We start from the raw sequence: 21,066 nt of genomic DNA, 5'->3' as shown, positions 1-21,066 counted from the left end.
TTGCTTGTGATATGATGATTGTGCCTTCTGTTTGGTGTGGGTGCCAAGCCATTTTTAGGCAAAGTCAATTGGAAGCTTGCAGTGCATGACATGACTAGAGACATCAGGGTGGACCCGCCTCCTGAGGCTCCACTAACAAAGAACTATGACAATCAGAACATTTAAAGAGACAATACATGATTACCAGCAGAAATGACATAACAGAAATGACATAAAAATATGCCATACCATACTTGAAGCCTGCTTAACCCTGAGCAGGGCTGTAGGATGCTGGAGTCTTATCCCAGCAAGCATAGGCCACAAGGCAGGAACAAGCCCCTGGACAGGGGCGCCAGTCCATAACAAGGTGAACACACACACACTGTATAATAATTCAGAAATATTAATAAAACCCTTAACCTCCAGTTGATGCATATAGTAACAATAACATATGAATCCCTTTATGAGAGTCTATCCAGATAGCAACACCTCAAACAGAAAACAGCCCCAGATAGATAGCCAGCCCATCTCAGGACACATTCCTGAGTGTCCAGCCAGGCCAAACTAGGCCAGCACAACACCCAATGGGATCACCAGAGGCTTTTTCATTCCAGCACAAGCTCTCATACTGAGTGCCCTGGAGCCCACTTATGGAAAGACCTCAGGGTCCGGACTTGTCAAGGACATGCTCCTCAGGTGACTGCGGATTGTTCAAGGGGATAGAGAGACCTGAAAAAGCCAGTTATAAAGTAGACCCTGAGCAGAAAGTAGATGGGGGATGCAGACATAACACTTAGAGGACACTTTGGACATGTCACTAAGATGCCAAAGCCCACTAGCCTGGGTGTGTCACCACCAGCAGGCCTCGGATTTGTACCCTGGGCTTGGGTCAGTTCACAGAGTGGGGGATAGTGTGGCATTGAGGTTATCTCTGGGCAGAGTGTGTGAGCAGACAAAGGGACCAAGCAGCGGGGAGTGCATGGCACCATTGAATGTGGGGTGGGGCTGTGGGGGCACACTGAAGAAACCAACAGTCTTTTTATGGGCCACTAACCAGCAATCAGTGAAGAGAGTCTGATCTCCTGTAACACCCCAGGTCATTACAAAATTCAAAGATATCTGCTCTCAATAAGTTACAAGTACATTGAATACATACACATACAAAAGGCTACAATTCACATCCTTAGCCCCATAACCTGTTGAACTTGTATTAAAATTCCATACAAATGGATCCTATTTTCAAGTAACTGCCATGAACAAGAAGTGTTGCGACTATGGCCTTCTTTTGCGTCTGGGTCAGTGGGCAGCACCCCAGTCTGTGGCACATGCACAATGGAGCTCATTTTTCATAATATAATTCAGCTAACTGGCAGGTATGCTGGGCAAAGACATTAAGTGCAGGCCCATTCTCTCCAATCCTCCCCCCATCCCTGTCCACATCCCGCTAAATACATCAAGCTTAAGCAGTCCCACTATAAAGACTCCAAAAGACACCCATTATACAAAGCAAGCAGCCATGGCCAGCTCATTTCCCTGTTAAGTGGCAGCCTGTTTTAATTAAGCACTCTGAAGTCTTTAAATATAGGAAGACCACAAGTTAATACACACCTTTGAGGTGTGGGAGATAATCTAGAGTACCTGGAGAGAAGCCAAAGAGACACAATGTAGGCAGTAGTGAGCCCCCCAACATCGTCACTATCATGCCAACCCTGCATCAAGCCTTTCCTAATTATCTTTTTTTTTTCTTCTTATACAGAGAGATTGTGTTTTTATGCAACATGAAAAATAAAATGCACTACAAAATACCTGAATTATACAAAAGCCATAGTGTTAAACAAAACAAATCCCTAAAAAAAAATGTTCAATCAGAAGCAGTGAGTGCAGGCGACTCCTCTTGAAAGTCTGGATGCTTAACAAAACTTCCCCTTTTTACTGTCAATAAATTCAAAGAATTCATAGCCTTTTTACACTTCTAGGAAACTGAAATACAGATTAAACGGAGCCAAAACATTTAAATGCACTTAATGAGAGGACTTAATTACGCCTCTGAAAAACCCTAAATAAGAGGGTTGGAACTGATATAAATCTGTGGTTTTGAGGTGTAAATATGCACAGATAAATCAGCTGCACAGAGTATCGACAGGAAGAACAGCAGGGTGGTTGCATCTCTTAATTCAGAGCTTAGTATCGCTCGCATGATATTGTTAAAATCTAAATTGACCAATGAATAAATAAATAAATAAAAATCACTCTTAAATACAGTACACGTTGCTGGATATTGTTAAAAAAAGAGTTTGGTGGCTGGGAATTCTTTGTTCAGAGAGGAGCAGACCACTTTAATCCATGTTCAGCTTCTTAATCCACAAGAATGCACAGAACATGCAGACCATTTAACATCCCACTACTGCTCACCCGTCAAATGTCTGCTTCACCCAGTTCAGGGTCATGGGGCCTGAAGCTGCAGTGCACCCTCACCAGGCTGATGTAGATATGGCAGCTAACCCACCTGCAGAACTTTGGGACATGGCTGGAAAAATCAGAATAGAAAAGGCCTTAACTAAAATACCAACGTGCATAGCAAAATAGGAATCAACCGTGGATGTGCTGCCACTCTGATACAAACCTCACTCACTCACTCACTCACTCACAGATTTATACTTTAATAGCTTCATCTTTTTCCCTCAATTTATTTAGCACTCACAAATGTAGGATATGGAAGGAAAATTGGTACATTGAGAGAAAAAATGCATGTAGATATGAGAAATGTGCAAACTCCAAACAGACAGCGACAAAATCAGGATTTATATCTATCTGTTGTACCCTATGGGGGGGCATAGCAGAGCTCCAAACTCCAGGTACCACCTCACCGACTTAACCCCAGGTTCAAATGACTGTTTATTTTTTAAGAAATATGCCATACACAGGCTTCTCTTCACAGTTAATACAACTACAGTACACATTTCATTTACCTCTTTCTATCCTTCCTTATAGATAGATAGATAGATAGATAGATAGATAGATAGATAGATAGATAGATAGATAGATAGATAGATAGATAGATAGATAGATAGATAGATAGATAGATAGATAGATAGATAGATAGATAGATACTTTATTAATCCCAAGGGGAAATTCACATACTCCAGCAGCACCTTACTGATACAAAAAACAATATTAAATTAAAGATTGATAGTAATGCAGGTAAAAACAGACAATAATTTTATATAATGTTAACGTTTACCCCCCCGGGTGGAATTGAAGAGTCGCATAGTTTGGGGGAGGAACGATCTTCTCAGTCTGTCAGTGGAGCAGGACAGTGACAGCAGTCTGTCGCTGAAGCTGCTCTCCTGTCTAGACATGACACTGTTTAGTGGAGGCAGTGGATTTTCCATAATTGATAGGAGCCTGTTGAGCGCCCGTCGCTCTGCCACAGATGTCAAACTGTCTAGCTCCATGCCAACAATAGAGCCTGCCTTTCTCACCAGTTTGTCCAGGCGTGAGGCGTCTTTCTTCTTAATGCTGCCTCCCCAACACACCACCGCAAAGAAGAGGGCGCTCGCCATAACCGTCTGATAGAACATCTGCAGCATCTTATTGCAGATGTTGAAGGACGCCAGCCTTCTAAGGAAGTACAGCCGGCTCTGTCCTCTCTTGCACAGAGCATCAGTATTGGCAGTCCAGTCCAGTTTATCATCCAGCTGCACTCCCAGGTATTTATAGGTCTGTGCCTTCTGCACACATTCACCTCTGATGATCACGGGGTCCATGAGGGGTCTGGGCCTCCTAAAATCCACCACCAGCTCCTTAGTTTTGCTGGAGTTCAGGTGTAGGTGGTTTGAGTTTGAGTTTCTGTCCTCCTTTAGGACTAAATGCTGTGATAAGGCACTATATATGCGACACAGACTGACAACAGAGGCACATTAAAATAAACCAAAAAGTATTTTATTTTCTTCTTCAGCTGGGGGCCACGTCTTCCCCGTGTCCCTGAGCCACAACACAGTCCTGCAAAAGTACACCTAAAAACACAAACATCAAATAAACCCTTACGTCCTCCAGTCTTCGTTGGCAGCTTTGTCTCCCTTCTCCCGATTCTGGTTTATTCAAGTAGTGGTTGCTGGCTCCTTTTTATAAAGCATTTTAAAATTTAATTGCTCCAGGTGCTTGATTGCTGAGTTTCGGCTGCACTTCCGGATGTGGCGAAAACACTGCCCATAAGGGCTCAGGAGCTCCAGCTGCAGCACCCCCTGGCAGTGCCTGTGGGACCCAACAGGGCTGCACCAAACTCCAACTCCCATGAAGCCCTGCGGGAGTCAGAGGCACCGCTGCAACCCAGGGGGGTTGCCATCTAGCGTCCAGGGGAAGGTATTGATTAGCCCATGGTTTCTCCCCCAGAACATATAATGAAAGGGCGTCCTGACCGGGAATGGGCCCCAGCGATCCGCCACAATGCTTTGGAACTCTTTAGTACTTAGGACTCCTGGTTCAGGACACCTTGCACTTCATGCCATCTTTGAACATCTAGATAATAAAAACTTATAAGATTACCACTCAACATTTAACACTGTTGTATAAGAAAAGCTGAACACCACACTCCTCAATTTAGGAGACTTAGTGCTGTCTTCTGTAATTGGATTTTGGACCTCCTAAGCCAACAGACCTAGAAGACCTGGCTTACTTGTTTTTATCGCCATTAGCAGAGCTTGCCATGATCCTTATCAGTTTCCCAAAACACACAATGTTATGAAATCATTATCACAAGCTGAAGGTTATTTTCCCATGAGAATCAAAAGTTGCACTTTTTTGCTTAGCAAAATCACTCAATGCTGCTTTGTCTTTCACATTTTCATACATCAGTTTTAATGAAAATATTTGAATGGCTTGTTCTGACCCATCTGAAGTGTTTCACTGTTACTGATCTTGACCCTCTTCAATTTGCATATCGAGGAAATAGACCTGTGGATGATGCCATCAACATGGGCCTTCACTTTGTGATGGAGCATCTGGGCTGTAAAGGAACTTATGCCAGAATACTGTTTGTTGACTTCAGTTCAGCTTTTAACACCATTGTCCCTGAGCTGCTGTTAACTAAACTTCTACAGACTGATCTGAATCCTTCCATCTGTAAATGGATTTACAGTTTTCTGATAAACCGGAAACAATACACTTGTGTAGGTCCTACCTCTCAGACTGTCTCTATGTTAGTACCCCTCAAGGCTGTGAACTTTCCCCCCTCCTTTATTCCCTGTACACCAATGACTGCAGGTCCACCGATCCTTCAGTTAAATCATTAAATTTGCTGATGACACCATCATTATTGGTGTAATTACTAACAGCAACGAAACACCTTATAGAAAAGAGGTGTCTTGTCTTGTGTCATGGTGAGCTTCCAACAACCTATTGCTCAATACCTCCAAGACAGTGGAAATGGTCATTGACTTTTGCAAACAGCTGTACCAACCTCTCCCACTAGAAATGAATGATTCTGCAGTCAATATGGTGGAATCCTTCAAATTGTTGGGCATAGTTATCACAAACACTCTCAGCTGGGACATTAACCCCACTTACACCACTAAAAAGGCACAGCAGTGACTGTACTTCTTATGCCAACTAAAGAAATTAAATATTTCCCAGCCGATCTTAGTTCAGTTTTACAATGTCATAAATGAAAATGTAATCACATTCTCCATTGTTGTCATATTTGGTTTAGCAACAGCACACTCCAAAAACAAATTACAGCATGTCATGAGGTCTGCTGAGAAGGTACTTGGCTGTGCTCTTCCATCTGTGGCAGACGTGCATACATCTTGTGTCACTAACCATGTCATAAGGATCACCCCGAACTCATCTCACCAGGCTCATCACTTATTCCAAAAACTCCCCTCTGGTAAACGCTTCAGGTCAATTAAAACTAAAACTAACAGACACCTCAGTAGTTTTTTTCCCAGAGCCATTGCCCTCTCAAACCAGTAATTTGGCCTGTCTTCTTTGTATATCCCGGCATTCTGTCATATACTGTATGAAGGGGTGTGTGTTTACGGTGCATGTACAGGTATGTGTGTGCTCGTGCATACACACTACACACTCACACTTTCACTGCACATCATTATTTGCACATTTCCTTTATAATTGTACTATTCTGTAACTTTGTTTGAAGTTTTTTCTTTTAACTTATGCTATTCATTTTATTTATATGTGATGCTATTTCTGTTATAAGCAGCTCCAAATCTATCAAGTCAAATTCTTGTACATTAAGTACTGGCGAGTAAAAGTCATTCTGATTCTGACTCCTATTCAGCTTGACAAGACTTTCAGGCTTAAGGCCTATCACCTGAGATCACTTGTCTAAAAAGATTAATGTATCTCCCATTCAAAGACCCACATTCATTTTTAGGGGGGGGCAATTTAAAAACATCTGCTTCTATAACTTGCATGTTCTTGGGATGTGGGAACAAATCTAGATAATCCCGAGGAAAACCCACACAGAGGAATAGAGAACATGAAAACACTACATACATGATGATGAGTGTGCCAGAGGTTCCAAAGCTATTTTAGATTAGAATAGATAAACTTTACTAATCCCAAGGGGAAATTTAGATGCATACAACAGCAGAAACATAAAAAAACAAGGATACAGACTCAACTGACCAATAATACAATCAATCTATAGATAAATAATAAGTATATATTACGCAGAAATGGTAAATTAAAGACTATACATCTGGGGCATGGGGAGGAAGCATTGAAATGCCTGATAGCAGTGGGCAGAAAAGACCCCCAGAGGTGCTTCTTAGCACACTGTAGTGGAATGAGGCTGTGGCGAAAAGTGCTCCAAGAGAACAACACCTGGAGGAGATGGAGGGGATTGTTCATGATGGCATCCAATTTTCCCACCATCCTCTTCTCCACAACAGCTTCTAGTGTGTCTAGGGTCAGTCTTGTGATGGAGCAGGCCTTCTTCCTATGTTTCTTATTGCATTCTGCTTCTTTTGAGCACAAGTTGCTTCTCCAGGAGACCACAGTATAGAACACCACACTGGCTACTATGGACTGGTAGAACACTTCCAGTAGTTTGCTGCACACATCCAAAGACCTGAGTCTCCTTAGCAAGTCCAGTCTGCTCTGGCCTTTCTGGTACAGTGCCACTGTGTGGTCAGAACAGTCCAGTTTGCTTTTTATGTGAACCCTCAGGTACTTGTAGCTCTGCACCATCTTTACGTCCTCCTGCTGAATGGTGACTGGTCTCTGAGGCTCTTTGGCACGCCACAAGTCCACCACCAGCACTTTTGTTTTGCTGATGTTGAGCTGCAGGTTGTTTTCCATGCACCACAAGACGAAGTCCTCCACCAGCCTTCTCTACTCCGACTCGTCTCCATTATTAATGCAGTTAACGATGGAGTCATCAGAGAATTTCTGTAGATAACAAGTGCTGGTATTGTACTGGAATATCTTTACTGGAGCTCTGAGGCAACAGCATTACTCACTGCACCACCAGGCTGCCCCAGACTCTACAAATGTGTATTATTTGTTTGTCTGACAAGGAACTGCACCATAAAATAAATTTTGCATTATTTATGCTATTATTCACAGAATATGAGTATGTGAAGTGTTTGTATATCAGACTGTGCACACTTATTTATTTTCATATCCAAGCTTTCTTGTGCTATGCTGCTGGCAGTTCTAATTAACAGTAAACACTACGACAATATTCAGTTTATGATGGCTTATGTATTTTCCTCGTTTTTATCATATTCATTATCATTTGTGTCTGTTGCTCAGCAACCTCCTGCAGCTTTGAACTGATGCATCAAGTTCTAATTAAATTCTTTTTAGAAGCTGAGTAATTCTGCATGTGATTCGGAGTTTACATAAACTGTTAAAGTAATCTGGTGAAAAGCACTCAGCCTCCCACAAAACAGACAAAACGAGAGGCAGGCTTGTTAGGGTCGACACATGCTAGCAATTCAGAGGTGGCAGAATCTTTACATAGCATTACTGTAAATCTGTCACGAAGCAACGCTTTCACTTTTTGTGACAGTAAACACAGCTTTGGATAATGACGTTCCAGCCCGTGGCCATTTAAGCTCATTTTGAAATGTAAACAACTGAGCATCTTTTAATGGATTTCAAGCTGCGGATACCAGAGGAAAAAGCACAACAAGCACTTCGTGGCCAATGTGTATCCTTCTCTAAGACTACAGCATGCAGGACACTTACCAGTACTTCATCACGGCCTCAGATTGCTTCTGCTGTAGAGTGCTTGCAAAACACCAGGTGTCTGCTTCTCTCCAAAGGTGTGATGTTTAACTGACCATTAGGCCAGAAGAGACTTTCAACAAAACTGCCTCCTCACCATACAGCCCTGGATTAGATGACACACAAAGTCCCAAACCATGAAAATGCCTGCAATTAAAGATAAGGCAATAAAATGCAAAGGTAGGTTGTGAACAAAACAGTGCTCTTCAAGATGGATACCCTAGAGAGTTAGCTGTGTTTAAAATGAATAGACTCCAAAAGAAGTGCTGTTGTGAGAATTTTAACTTTAACTTGCAATAAAGAAAAACAAATTCAAGATCTTAGGGTTTATTTAACCAAAAACACATCAGGGAGGAATGAGTAAAGAAATGTCACAAAATAAGAAATAATTAGACCAGAAAACACATCTTAGCTGCCCCACCGGGCCTACTTATACTGTACACATATAAGCCCATTACTGAATTCAGTGTTCTCTCCCACTCATCTCCACATTTCTCTCTTACGTTCTCATGTATTCTCTGGCCACCCTAACTCCTTGTGGTTTCCATCATTCATGTTCTGACTACAAGCTCACTGGGACACCACAGCCTTCAAACCCCATCTTAGAATCAGGACTACAGGAAAGACCTGGAGAGCGTCCTCTGTTGGCCCAGAATTTCCTGCATCTTTGACTTCCAGCAACTGTTTGTTCATAACACTTGAGGGCCACTGTTACCACTGATGGTTTGGGAGAGTTTTTCTGGTTCCAGAAGTAAAGGGTAATTTTTGGTGTACAATTTAAACCCATTCTGGATTTTAGAGGAGATCTCTGTGGTGGACTCTGCCTGTTGTATCATCTGATTTGTACCTGCCCTATACTCCTTTATGCTGGGCAACTTGTTGCATTTAAATGTACCATTGATAGTCATAATATATTTGTTTGCCAATCACACAGAAATGACCAATCTGATTTTTACAAAATTTTGTATGTCCATTGCTGAAGGTTCAACTTAAAATACAGGCCATATAGTGTATTGGGTAGTGGGGGTGTAATGGAGAGGTGGACTCAGAAACCATTTCTGACTCCAGGACTCTGATTCTGATCAGGCAGCAGGAGTGGGCTGGGGCTGATGGGAGGACGCCATTATCAGCACGCACAACGTTTGGCACCTTTGATCTCATCAAAGACTGCAGGGACCACATTGTGTTCTCATCCAATTTGGATACCAAGTTTATTGTCTTGCTGGATTATGGCTTTTGTCTAAGAGAACATCATTTTGTCTCATTGCACATTGTGCTTTGCCATGTTGGATTTTCTCTTTTTCTTTTAAATCAGACCCTTTCCTGAAGAATATGTAGGTTTGAAAGAGGTATTGCCAGAGTCTGAAGCAGCAGCATTTCTTTATTCTCCCAACCCCCAAAATGTTTAAAACTCAAAAATAGTGAGCTTTGTGTTTCTCAAATCGCATGCACCATCAATTTCTCAAAACAAAAACAAAAGGAAACTCGGCTGTTCAGCTCATAACGGCCTGTTATTTTGTGATGTTATATTTCATAAGTAGCTGTGCTACCCATCTAAGTAGTCAACGTAGACTTCAACATTAACGTTTGCATCGCGCCACCTATTGTAGTGCATGTTGAAATGCATCCACCTTAATAAAAGGATAAGTGTCTGGGTTGCTCTGTCATTCCAACAGATCGTGCAACACAAGCATTCGTAGTAATAAAATGCATTGTATATGTCTTTCCAACAGATGGTATTTCACAAACATTAAAACTGCTTTCACGAATCCCATTCCATAATGGCATATAACAGATACATATGCATTGTATGGTGCACTGCAAATGTTAACGCTTAGGTCTATGTTAATTACATAGACTTCAACCCATCTTAGATGGGTGTTACAGCTACTGCAGTAATAAAATGCATTGCATTTGTACCTACAACAGATGGTGCAATTGGCAAAATGTTTGTGATGTGGCAGCTGATGGAATCACAAATGAAATACATATGTCTGTGTTATATCCATTTCGGTATGGGATTCAGAAAGGCAGTATTAATGTTTGTGATGTGTCACCTGTTGAAATGACAGAGACATAGTAACCAGATGAATACACAGTTACACAGACACTTATCCTTTTATTATGGTGAATAACCAATGGATTTTTGCAGATGACACAGTCCTGTGGGCTTTATCACATTGGGACAGTTTGCAGGTGAGTGTGAGGTGGCAGGAATGAGGATCAGCACCTCCAAATCTGAGCCCCTGGTCCTTGGTATGAAAAAGGTGGACTGTGATGGAAAAAGGGATGGTGAAATTGACAAATGGATTGAGGTGACGAGTGCAGTTATGCGGTTTCTATATGGATCCGTAGTGGTGAAGAGGGAGCAGTCAGAAGGTGATGCTCTCAATTTATCAGTTGATTTTCATCGCTACCCTCACCTATGGTCATGAGCTTTGGGTAATGACTGAAAGAATGAGATTGTGGGTACAAGTAGCCGAAATTAGAGACAAGGTGAGAAGCACAGACATCCGGAAGAGACTCGGAGTAGAGCTTCTATTCAATAAGCCATGCAGTATATTAATGTGGGACTAAACATCCACTGTATTTATAAAACCACAGTAGACTAGGAGATACAAAGGAGTTGTGTCAGTGATGGAATCCAATCGGACACAAAAACAATAAATTCTCAACTCTTGAGAGCAGACAGACTGGCACAGAACTAGTGTACATGATGGACAGGACACTTGTATTTCAGCCACCATTGACAAAAGGGTCAATATTTAGAAAGCACAAAAATATGTCCTTTCATATCCTAGCCCATTATACAAATCTACCAGTTACTAGTGATTTAATAAATATGAAATATACTACAATACAGTATACTAAGACATTACATTCATTAATCCATTTTCTGTGTTATTTGTCAGCCATTGTCACACCTTAACCCATGCCCACCATGCCTCTAGTTACTGCTCTCACCAAAACAGGAAGAGGTTAAAGGTGCCATTTTTGTAAGTCTCAGAAGTTGTAGCTACCAGCTGCTCTTGCTCAGTGGCTGGATGTTGAGTGTAAGAAATTTTAGATAATCTTACAAAGTCCGCAGTGGACTGTAAACAGTTGCAGCGCATGCCTTTTATCGTCTCTTGTGTAGGGTAACACCACCTATAGTCAGACATGATTATCAAACATCTGGGGACGACTCGTTAAAAAGTCTGTAGTGAATAGTTGAGAAATCTACTGCTGAAAGGGCTCTGCCCTCAGGGCTTCTTCCTAATACATCCTCCCACAATTCCTCCAGTCCGTGCACTTTTACCTGCAAGAAAAGAAATGTAGGAGTTCTGGACTGTGCAAATGGAGGAGAGGCTCACTGAACGTTTGAGCCAGCAAAGAAGTCTGCTTGATGTTTCATGCTTGTTGTAACACTGCAAATCGAGAAAGGAAAAAAGGTGGGTCAGCTTTGTAGCTTATTACAGTGTGCTCCACATTGGCTGTGAAGTTAAGGCAACATCCTGGTACTTAGGTGGTGCAAGACAAAATCTGTAATTCTCATTAAAGAACTGAGGGAATTGTGTGGTCAGTCATCTTCTGAGATTCCTACTCAGCAATAGTAGCTAAATTTCACATAATCTTTGACTAAAAATTGTTATGTCTCAGCATGGGTTGTTTATTTTTTATTTATTTAATCTTTTTGTTATTTAAATATAAGTTTGCATGTCATATTATTAATTTGGTTTCTGTTTTGTTTGTCTTTGTTTCATATAGTGACTTTCTTTGATTTTGTTTTATTGATTTTTTTGTTTGTGATATATTCAATATATGTAGCCTACTTTTGTCAGTTATTTGCCCTGTCTCTTTGTGTGAAGCCAGTGAAGGTGGGGCCACCTGATCGTGCAGCCGGGGGTCTGATCCAGCAGGTATTTAAGGGCTGGAGCTTTGGCAGTGTGTAATTTGATCTGTGCTTTGTGTTTGGCTTTACTGGCTTTCGACCCCTGCATTTGTTCTGTGGAACTGTTTATGGGATTCTGACTTGGATGTGTTTGTTTCCTATTTTTCCTCCCTTTTCTTGCCTTGCCATTTTACAGTTCCCTTTTCTTAATTACTCTATTGGGCCAAAGTTTTTTTAAACAGTTTTTGCTGTCCTCCTAAAAGGGCATTTTGAACTTAGCCCTTAGCCTGTCATTTGAATTTGGGGATAGGGTACCTGGGGTGAGGCCTGTTCAGGGGGCCTGACTTATACAGCGGGCAGCTCTGGTTTTTGATTGTTTTCTGAGGTCTGCACTCCTTTTTGTTATTTCTGTGTGGCAGGAATCAAAGCAGATGTCATTTAGAGTCCTGTAATGTGACACCAGGCTTCAGGGCTTTCTGATGAGCATGAATGTATCTCAATCTCATCTTATAGTAGCACAGAGAGGCACATTTTATTCTACCTTCCTAACCGAGCTGAGTTGGGAACACAGGGAAAGCCATCAGGAAGGAGGTTGAGAATCCTAGACACCTCAGACCAGAAGCAAATAAGACAAGACACAGAAAGTAGTGGTCCACCCAGCCACATAAAGTCAAAAAGGTGAGGGAGAGGAACTGGCCCTTCTAGGCATGTGATCCCAGAGCAATATAAAAGCAGATCAGAAAGACAGAAGGCACTTCTCCTGTGGCCTCAACAGGAGGTTGAACTCTGATAGAGAAAAGGACCTGGTGTGCTTTGAATGTAAGAGCTCCTCACTCTTAACAGTTGAAAGTTTATGGTTTACCAATTCTTTTTTTCTAGAATGGCTGTGGTTAACATTTTATAGAATCTCGTATCTTTTGTTTTGCTAACTGCTCCTACTGGTCACTAGAGAGAAAAGCGAACTTGCTTCTATTATTAAAGTCTAAGGGACACCATAGCTAACTGGCATTAGGAATGAAGAAGTATCTTCTTCAGAAATCTGTGCCAAGTTACCTCAAGTTCAATAAACAGGATGGAAGCCACCGACTAAGAAGCTTCATAGGCCAACTAAAGCCTTATGGCTAGGGTGTGGAATTCTACTCTCAGTAGGACCAAAGGTGCCACTTAAATGTTAGAATTGCTGAATTACTCTACTTTAGTAATGGTTGAGACAACAACCAATCTGAAGAAAACTGGTCAATACAATGCCTCAGTTATATCCAGTATGCATTGGTCAACAATCATGAAGAGCAAACGCCATTGAATTTATTTCAGCTCAAGTTCTGCAAAAATAGGGAATAGTTGTTCGTGTTTACAAAACAAATCAGGAAGGTAGCATAGATTTGGTAGTGACATCCCCTTTCAACATGTCTGCTACAGCTCTGTGATGTCACACTGGCCTCAAAGAGCATCAAGGGGCACTGGGAAAAAAATTGTCAAGGCCAATTTTAAGGGAAACATCCAACAAACAAGGTCACCCAGCAAATTTTCTGCACAAGTGACCATATGCATGAGACTTTTCCACTTTTTTCAACAGTATAATTCTAATTCTTTCCAATGACAAGATAGCTGGTTTCATTTTAGAAATCAAAGGTAGAAGTTTCTAGCATTAATTTAAATAATAAAGGCAATGTTTTCAAGAAATTATTATGATCCAGCAGCACCACTCTGGCAGCTGATGGCTCAGTGTACAGATTGATGGCTTTTACTTTGTTATTAAAGAAATCCATAAACTCATTGCCAGTAAGGTTAGGTGGAATTGTGGCAGATGACTCATCTTGTGTTTATGTCAGGTTATTTATTGTTTTTAAATAAAATTCAAGGGCCATTTATATTTCCATCTATTAATTTGGAGTTGTATTCAGGGACCCCTTGTAAAGGGCTCTTGTAGATTGTTTATTACACTGCTCAAAAGTAATCAAATAATAATCTGAAATGGTTTCATCAACAGAAGAGATAATTACATGTTGAATCTCAACACCAAGAGAGATAATGAGATTGAATGCGTGATTGTGAGTCGCTTAGTACTTTTCAAAATTTGCAAATTCTCTCATAAATGGAGTTTGCCTTCCCACTGTCTCTTCTGACCCAAATAAATGCCAAGGACACAAGGAGGTGGGAACATCAAATAGTCAAAAACAGAACTCTCCTGGACCTCAAGGCCTGCCTTTTAGAGAAGAAGGCCCTGTGCATCCAGACAGGTGGTTCACCAATTACCACCAAAAGTAATGTCTTTGTTACCTCCTAGCTCTCTCGTGGAATCATTTCTGGGGTCCAGAAGGTCTACTCTGGCTACAGGTACACTCAGCCAGAACTTCCTGTAGCAGCACATAGTGACCCCTGAGCCCCCCAGTAGCATTCTAAGGGTGACATCTTCAAATCAGCTCAAGTGTTGCTTGGCCTCCTTAATGTGTCACACACAAAACATTCCATGTGGGACTCCTGAAGTTCTTGTAACCTCCGTTCATGCCTTTGTGGCCTTCTATCCATCGTTCTCAACTAGGGACCCCATACTGTCACAAGCTGGTTTGAAAGTCTTAAGGTTTCCCTTCAACCCTAAATGGCCTCATTTTTAATATGACATCTGAAGGTTTTACATATTGAGAGTCAATCCAGTGAGCAGCCTCAGCCTACCCACTATAGCATGCAGAAGTCATCCTCCACTAGCAGTGAGTGAGTGCCATGATTTCTATTTTTTAGGTTTAGAATTTAATTTTGAACTAGCTGAAGTACCTGTAATTACTAGGGTATGCTTTTATAATGCGTTAAGGTAAGAAAGCAAATATTTGTGTGTTTTTAAAAAGATAACATTCTGTCATTGCTGGCTGTCCAATCCTCACCTCCACCACCACAACCTGAAACTACCAGGTTTTTGTATGGTATTATACTCCATTGATGACGAAACCTTTGAATCTCCAGAAATTCTGTATGTTCAGTTGGGTCAATTGTAGTAAGCGTGCAATATGTCATGAACATGAACTCAGCTATTTTTTAGTAATGTGTGGTTTTTGTTGGACCTACCATTAAGGTTTGCCAATGAAGTGTCTGAAACTCCATCAAACTCACGTTTTTTTAAATTGCATGATTAATAATGTAAATGCCAAATTTTGTGAAAGTAGACATAGTTGTTTTTGAGTGGTGTGTTAATTTTTCGTTGGTCCCACATCAGCCCCCATTATTGTAATTTAATCACGTGGAAACGCTGAGCTGTTGTACTGATCCCCTCCAATGCTGTACAATTGGCCAGAGCATGTCAGACGCTAATTAATTGCTGTTGACTTTTTCTTAATGGGGCCTTATGAATCACTTCCCTGGTTCCCCCTTTCCCCAACAATAAGCAGCCACCACACCTGGCTGGTTGGTATTTTCCTGGCCGTAAATGTTTCTCTCTTCTCGTTCTTGCTGACTTTGAATGTCCCTTCTTGCGAGTGACTTCCTGTCCCTTTTATCCAACATCCTGCCCTTGTGTTTGACCAGTCTACAGAACCTCTTCTCTGTTTAAGGTGTAGGACTTATTTCCACTTTGGTACAAGTCAACACAGTCAGACAAATAGACAAACAATAAGGAGAGATGGCAAGAGCAAAGACAACACTTATGTGGCACTCACTACACTGTATACCCAACCTAAACAATATGGCAGAACTCATTAGCGCTGAGTAAACCATCTTGGTATGATAGCACAGTTTTGTTTTTGCACCCCACTTCTTAATACTTTGTTGTTTGACTTCCTGAATTTTGACTGTCACAACATTTGAACAATTTTGCAGTCGATTAAACCTGTCCACCTGCTGTAAAATAAGGCCCCTAAAGTCCTACTCTCTACCATACTACTTGGTGATTTATTCCATGTTTCGATCGTAAAGTCTTAGGAAAGACTTTCTAGTCTTTGTTAGAAATTTATCCGTAACAAGTTTCCAACCAGTCCAAGCAATGTTCTTATTCTTGCTGAAGAATTTAATTTAAAGTAACAGCTTAGCTCCACTGTACTAATTCCCTTTATAAATTGAAACACTTCATTCATGTCCCCTCTTAGTTATTGTTTGCTTAAACTGAAAACGTTCCACTCCTTCAGTCTCTCCTCCTGGCTTGTACCACTCTGTCTTTAATATTCTGAATCTACTAGACTATGAATTGGAGTTTTGACGCTCTGGTTGTTTCATACTCTGGTTACAAATCGTGGTCGTTTATTGACTATGTTTCATCTTCTGATCCCTTTTTTTCCCCAAGAATCTGCCATTCTCCTTTCTTTTGCAGATCTAATTTTTTTACTCAGAGACAACAACAATGTGCTGTGTGACAGCTTGGTTTTATTGTTTCCACTGTCAAACTTTTGCCAAATGGAGACCACATAATGGTGTAGATAGTAAAACAGACAAAGAAAAGTTTGTTGGACATATCCAATACAGTATACATGAAACTTAATTCATATTGAAAGCTGATAAACTTAACAGAGAGTGAGGAAGTTGACACTCAAAATTAATGATATACTTTTGATTTAAAGTCTACCATTAAAAAACTACTAAATTCACCTCTTTGGCCTATATACCGCAGTTTGCAGAAAAGAATCTAATCTGCCAAGCAAGGATTCTACTGAGGAAATGGTGTCTGCAACTCTAAGAAGCCAAGGTTCAGACATCTGACATCATTCATAAAGTAATGTAATTGACCAAAACGTCAGGCTCCAGCTGGAACGAGACTTGGGTTTCTTCCCCCAGCAGCCAGGGCACTCACACTGGGGCTCAACATGCCCAAAGCCTCCATGACTCTGCTCCTTTAGACGGCCAGTCGTCTCCACTGCCGGCCACTCCAGCTCCTCCCTTGCTCAGCTGGAACGACCACTTCAATCTGCCCTTTCCGAGAGTTGGCCAAACACTCCTCCGGGGCTCTCTTACCAGCTGCCTGCCTTTGCTCAAGTGAGCCTGCTGTCGCTTGCTCGCACCGGCTCCCCACTTCTCCAGCCTTCTTCCTGCCGTCTTCTTCACCATTAACCTCCCTTTATGTTGTTTTTTTTCCTCTTCCTTTGTCTCCTTTCCTAGGCGCCTCGCGCTTCTATTTATTACGGGGACGTGGATCAGATGTGGCAATTAGCAGCTCCCGGCACCAATTACGAATGCGGACGACCCCACAACTGTGCACTTAAGTGAGGACCATCCACATCACGCATCACCCGGGAACCAACCACACTACCACGCCCCCTCTCTAAGCCACGAGTGCAGTGATTATTTATTTAAAAAGTGGCCTTTTTAACGTGAGCTGTGGACCCACTACACCACAAGGTGTTTGTGAATGGCATACAGCGACGTGTGTGAACCTACAGTTAGACCTCCGTATTCCTCAGTCCAACTTCCTTTTCTAAATCGGGACACCTGGTGGCCATGTTTTGGAACACCAAACATATCCTCATGTCACGTTAAGAACTCCTACACTTTTTGTTTAGCTCTGTAGCGCCTTCTGAACGTATTTACACCCTTCACTTTGTCCATTTTGTCATGTTTCAGCCTTGTGCTAAAATCATTTAAATTCTTCTTCCCTCATCACACAACACTTAGTGCCCCAGAATGACAAAACAAAAAGGTTTCATTTTCGCACTTCCAGTCAAAGCAAAATGTTTAATCGTAGTTCAAAGAAACACAGATAAACTGCTTGATGAATCTTACCAATGTGCTTCACTGCCAGATAATATGCCAAGTCATTAATTCTTCTTCTTCTTCTTCTTCTTTCGGCTGCTCCTGTTAGGGGTTGCCACAGTGGATCATCTTCTTCCATATCTTTCTGTCCTCTGAATCTTGTTGTGTTACACCCATCACTTGCATGTCCTCTCTCACCACATCCATAAACCTTCTCTTAGGCCTTCCTCTTCTTCTCTTCCCTGGCAGCTCTATCCTTAGCATCCTTCTCCCAATATACCCAGCATCTCTCCTCTGCACATGTCCAAACCAACGCAATCTCGCCTCTCTGACTTTGTCTCCCAACTGTCCAACCTGAGCTGACCCTCTAATGTCCTCATTTCTAATCCTATCCATCCTTGTCACACCCAGTGCAAATCTTAGCATCTTTAACTCTGCCATCTCCAGCTCTGTCTCCTGCTTTCTGGTCAGTGCCACAGTCTCCAACCCATATAACATAACTGGTCTCACTACCGTCCTGTAGACCTTCCTTTTCACTCTTGCTGATATCCGTCTGTCACAAATCACTCCTGACACTCTTCTCCATCCTCTCCACCCTGCCTGCACTCTCTTTTTCACCTCTCTTCCACAATCCCCATTACTCTGTACTGTTGATCCCAAGTATTTAAACTCATCCACCTTCGTCAGCTCTACTCCTTGCATCTTCACCATTCCACTGACCTCCTTCTCTTTTACACACATGTAACCCAGCCACAGGGGATGCACAAACCAGTGTGTTTCTTCGTGCCGGTCCCAAGTGCAGATAAATGGGGAGGGTTACGTCAGGAAGGGCATCCGGTGTAAAATTTTGCCAAATCAATATGCCAAGTCATTAATTATTTGTGCCAAAGAATGTTGAAAAGTTTGTTGTAACAAACAGAGCAAGATATTTGTAATAATCAAAACTATTTACTATGAGACATTTTAGGTGGCTGCTGGTAAATAAATGCTAAAAAATGTGAAGACTTGTACTGCAAGACAGTTTTAGTATTCTGAAAAAAGTAAAAAAAAAATGAAAACTTACCAAATTTGTGCATTTTTCAAAATGTTACCACAATCTTCTTTCTCAATCATTGCACACCCAACTTGTGGTGCATATGTACTAACAACATTCATCATCACATCTCCAATTTCCAGCTTCATAATCATTACTCTGCCTGACACTCTTTTCACCTCCAAAACACTCTTGACATACTGTTCCTTCAGAATAACTCCTACCCCATTTCTCCTCCTATCCATACCATGATAAAACAATTTGAATCCACCTCCGATCCACCAGGCCTTACTCCCCTTCCATTTAGTCTCTTGCACGCACAATATATCAACCTTCCTTCTCTCCATCATATCTGCTAACTCTCTCCTCTTACCAGTCATACTGCCAACATTCAAAGTTACTACCCTCAGGATTAGAAATGAGGACATTAGAGGGTCAGCTCAAGTTGGACGGTTGGGAGACAAAGTCAGAGAGGCGAGGTTGCGTTGGTTTGGACATGTGCAGCGGAGAGATGCTGGGTATATTGGGAAAAGGATGCTAAGGATAGAGCTGTGAGGGAAGAAGAAAAGATGCAGGTGATGGGTGTAACAGAGCAAGATGCAGAGGACAGAAAGATATGGAAGAAGATGATCTGCTGTGGCGACCCCTAATGGGAGCAGCCGAAAGAAGAAGAAGAAGAAGACCACAAGCATGCCTCAGAAACGCCGAAGACATGTGAAACTGAAACCTTTGCTACTTCAAAGTAGACATGTTTGGTAAGTTTTAAGGCTATTTTTGTAACACTGCATTACAAACATGCAAGAGAGGTTGTTATTTTTTAAAATGCATAAAATGTTTTTCACTTTAGAATGCTATTTCATGTGGCACATAAACATATCTTTATACATAATATAAACCGTTTGAACTATTGACGTGAAATTTGGTACACATATACTGCGTGATGTCTACTGTCCGCTTTCGGGGTGGTGGTTGACCTCCAAGGTTATTCCTCTTTTTATTTTTATTTTATTTTATTGTAGAATCAACTCTCAGCAGTGGCCAGCAGGGCGGACGTGCGCTCATGCATATGGGTGCCGTTCTCATCCCTACCACCTTTGTCGTCACTTCCCCTACCTCTTCATATCTTAAATCATTCTTGAGGCAGATGGAAGACTTGAGTGCCAGCTTAAGTGAAAAAATAAGTAATTGGAACACAAACACTGACTTAATCAGTTTTAACACAGAAAGATGCCGACGAAAGAAGAGATAGAAGTGGGCCGCTAGGGTGCAGAAAAGAAGAGCTGCTCAGGAAGCAGCAAGCACATCAACCTCTGAGCAAACAAATGCTAAACGTACAGAGAAAGAGGATGAAAAATAGGAATGCTCAAGTCTAGTGTGTTGTGCGCCGTTACTGGTATACAATAATTGTGAAGAACAAACTTCAGCTTCAAAAATACTGAGCATATCCTTTGCATGTAAATTTGTAACGTCTAGAAACGTCTGTCCAGCAGAGTTCCTTCAAACTTTACCCATCGGAGTATCCCTTGACAGACCCTTCAATGGATTTTAAAAAAAATCTGCCCAGTCCTAAGGGTTACCAAACTAAAATGGTGATAGTCAGTTTCTAAAATCTGGTCATTCTGTTAAAGAAACAAACTTCCCAAAGCAAGGGACCCACTGGGTATCCTTATCAGAATTATCAGAGCTCATAGATTTTGCGGTTAATAGTAAGATTAGGCACCAGAGTCTTATGATTATGAACGTTGGCAAATTGTTATACATTAGTTTAAGCATTTTTGTTACTAATTTCCATTATGTTTTTTAGGCATTGAATCTTATATTTGTGCTTATTTTTATTATAGAAATAGTTTTTGGTTATTAGGAAATTGTTTTCATTGCCTTTTTGTTTGTCCCTGGTGTGCCGGCATTTTGTGTCATGTCGATGGTTGCTATTGGTATTCGGTCCCAGAAGTGACATGATTGATACACTTCCTCTCCTGGTCTTTCTTTTAAACTTGGTAGCATTTCCTGTGCAAATCTAACACTCAGCTTGTATGTTTTTCAATGTTTTTTGTTTCTGTTTGGGAGTTGGAATAAAACTGACAATGGCCTATCACCCATGACCAAGTGAAGAGGCAGAGATTTAATACTAGTGTGGTGCACACAAATTCCGTTTTCCACGGACTAACGCTTCATTTTTATCTGCTGATTTTGATGTTTGTGATGCATTACCTTTCATTTTTAGACCGATTGCGCATCTAAAGATATTCGGATTACCTTTGAA

Source organism: Erpetoichthys calabaricus, chromosome 7 (assembly GCF_900747795.2).
Source record: "Erpetoichthys calabaricus chromosome 7, fErpCal1.3, whole genome shotgun sequence".
In the NCBI taxonomy this organism is placed as follows: Eukaryota; Metazoa; Chordata; class Cladistia; order Polypteriformes; family Polypteridae; genus Erpetoichthys; species Erpetoichthys calabaricus.
This window is presented reverse-complemented; position numbering follows the sequence as displayed.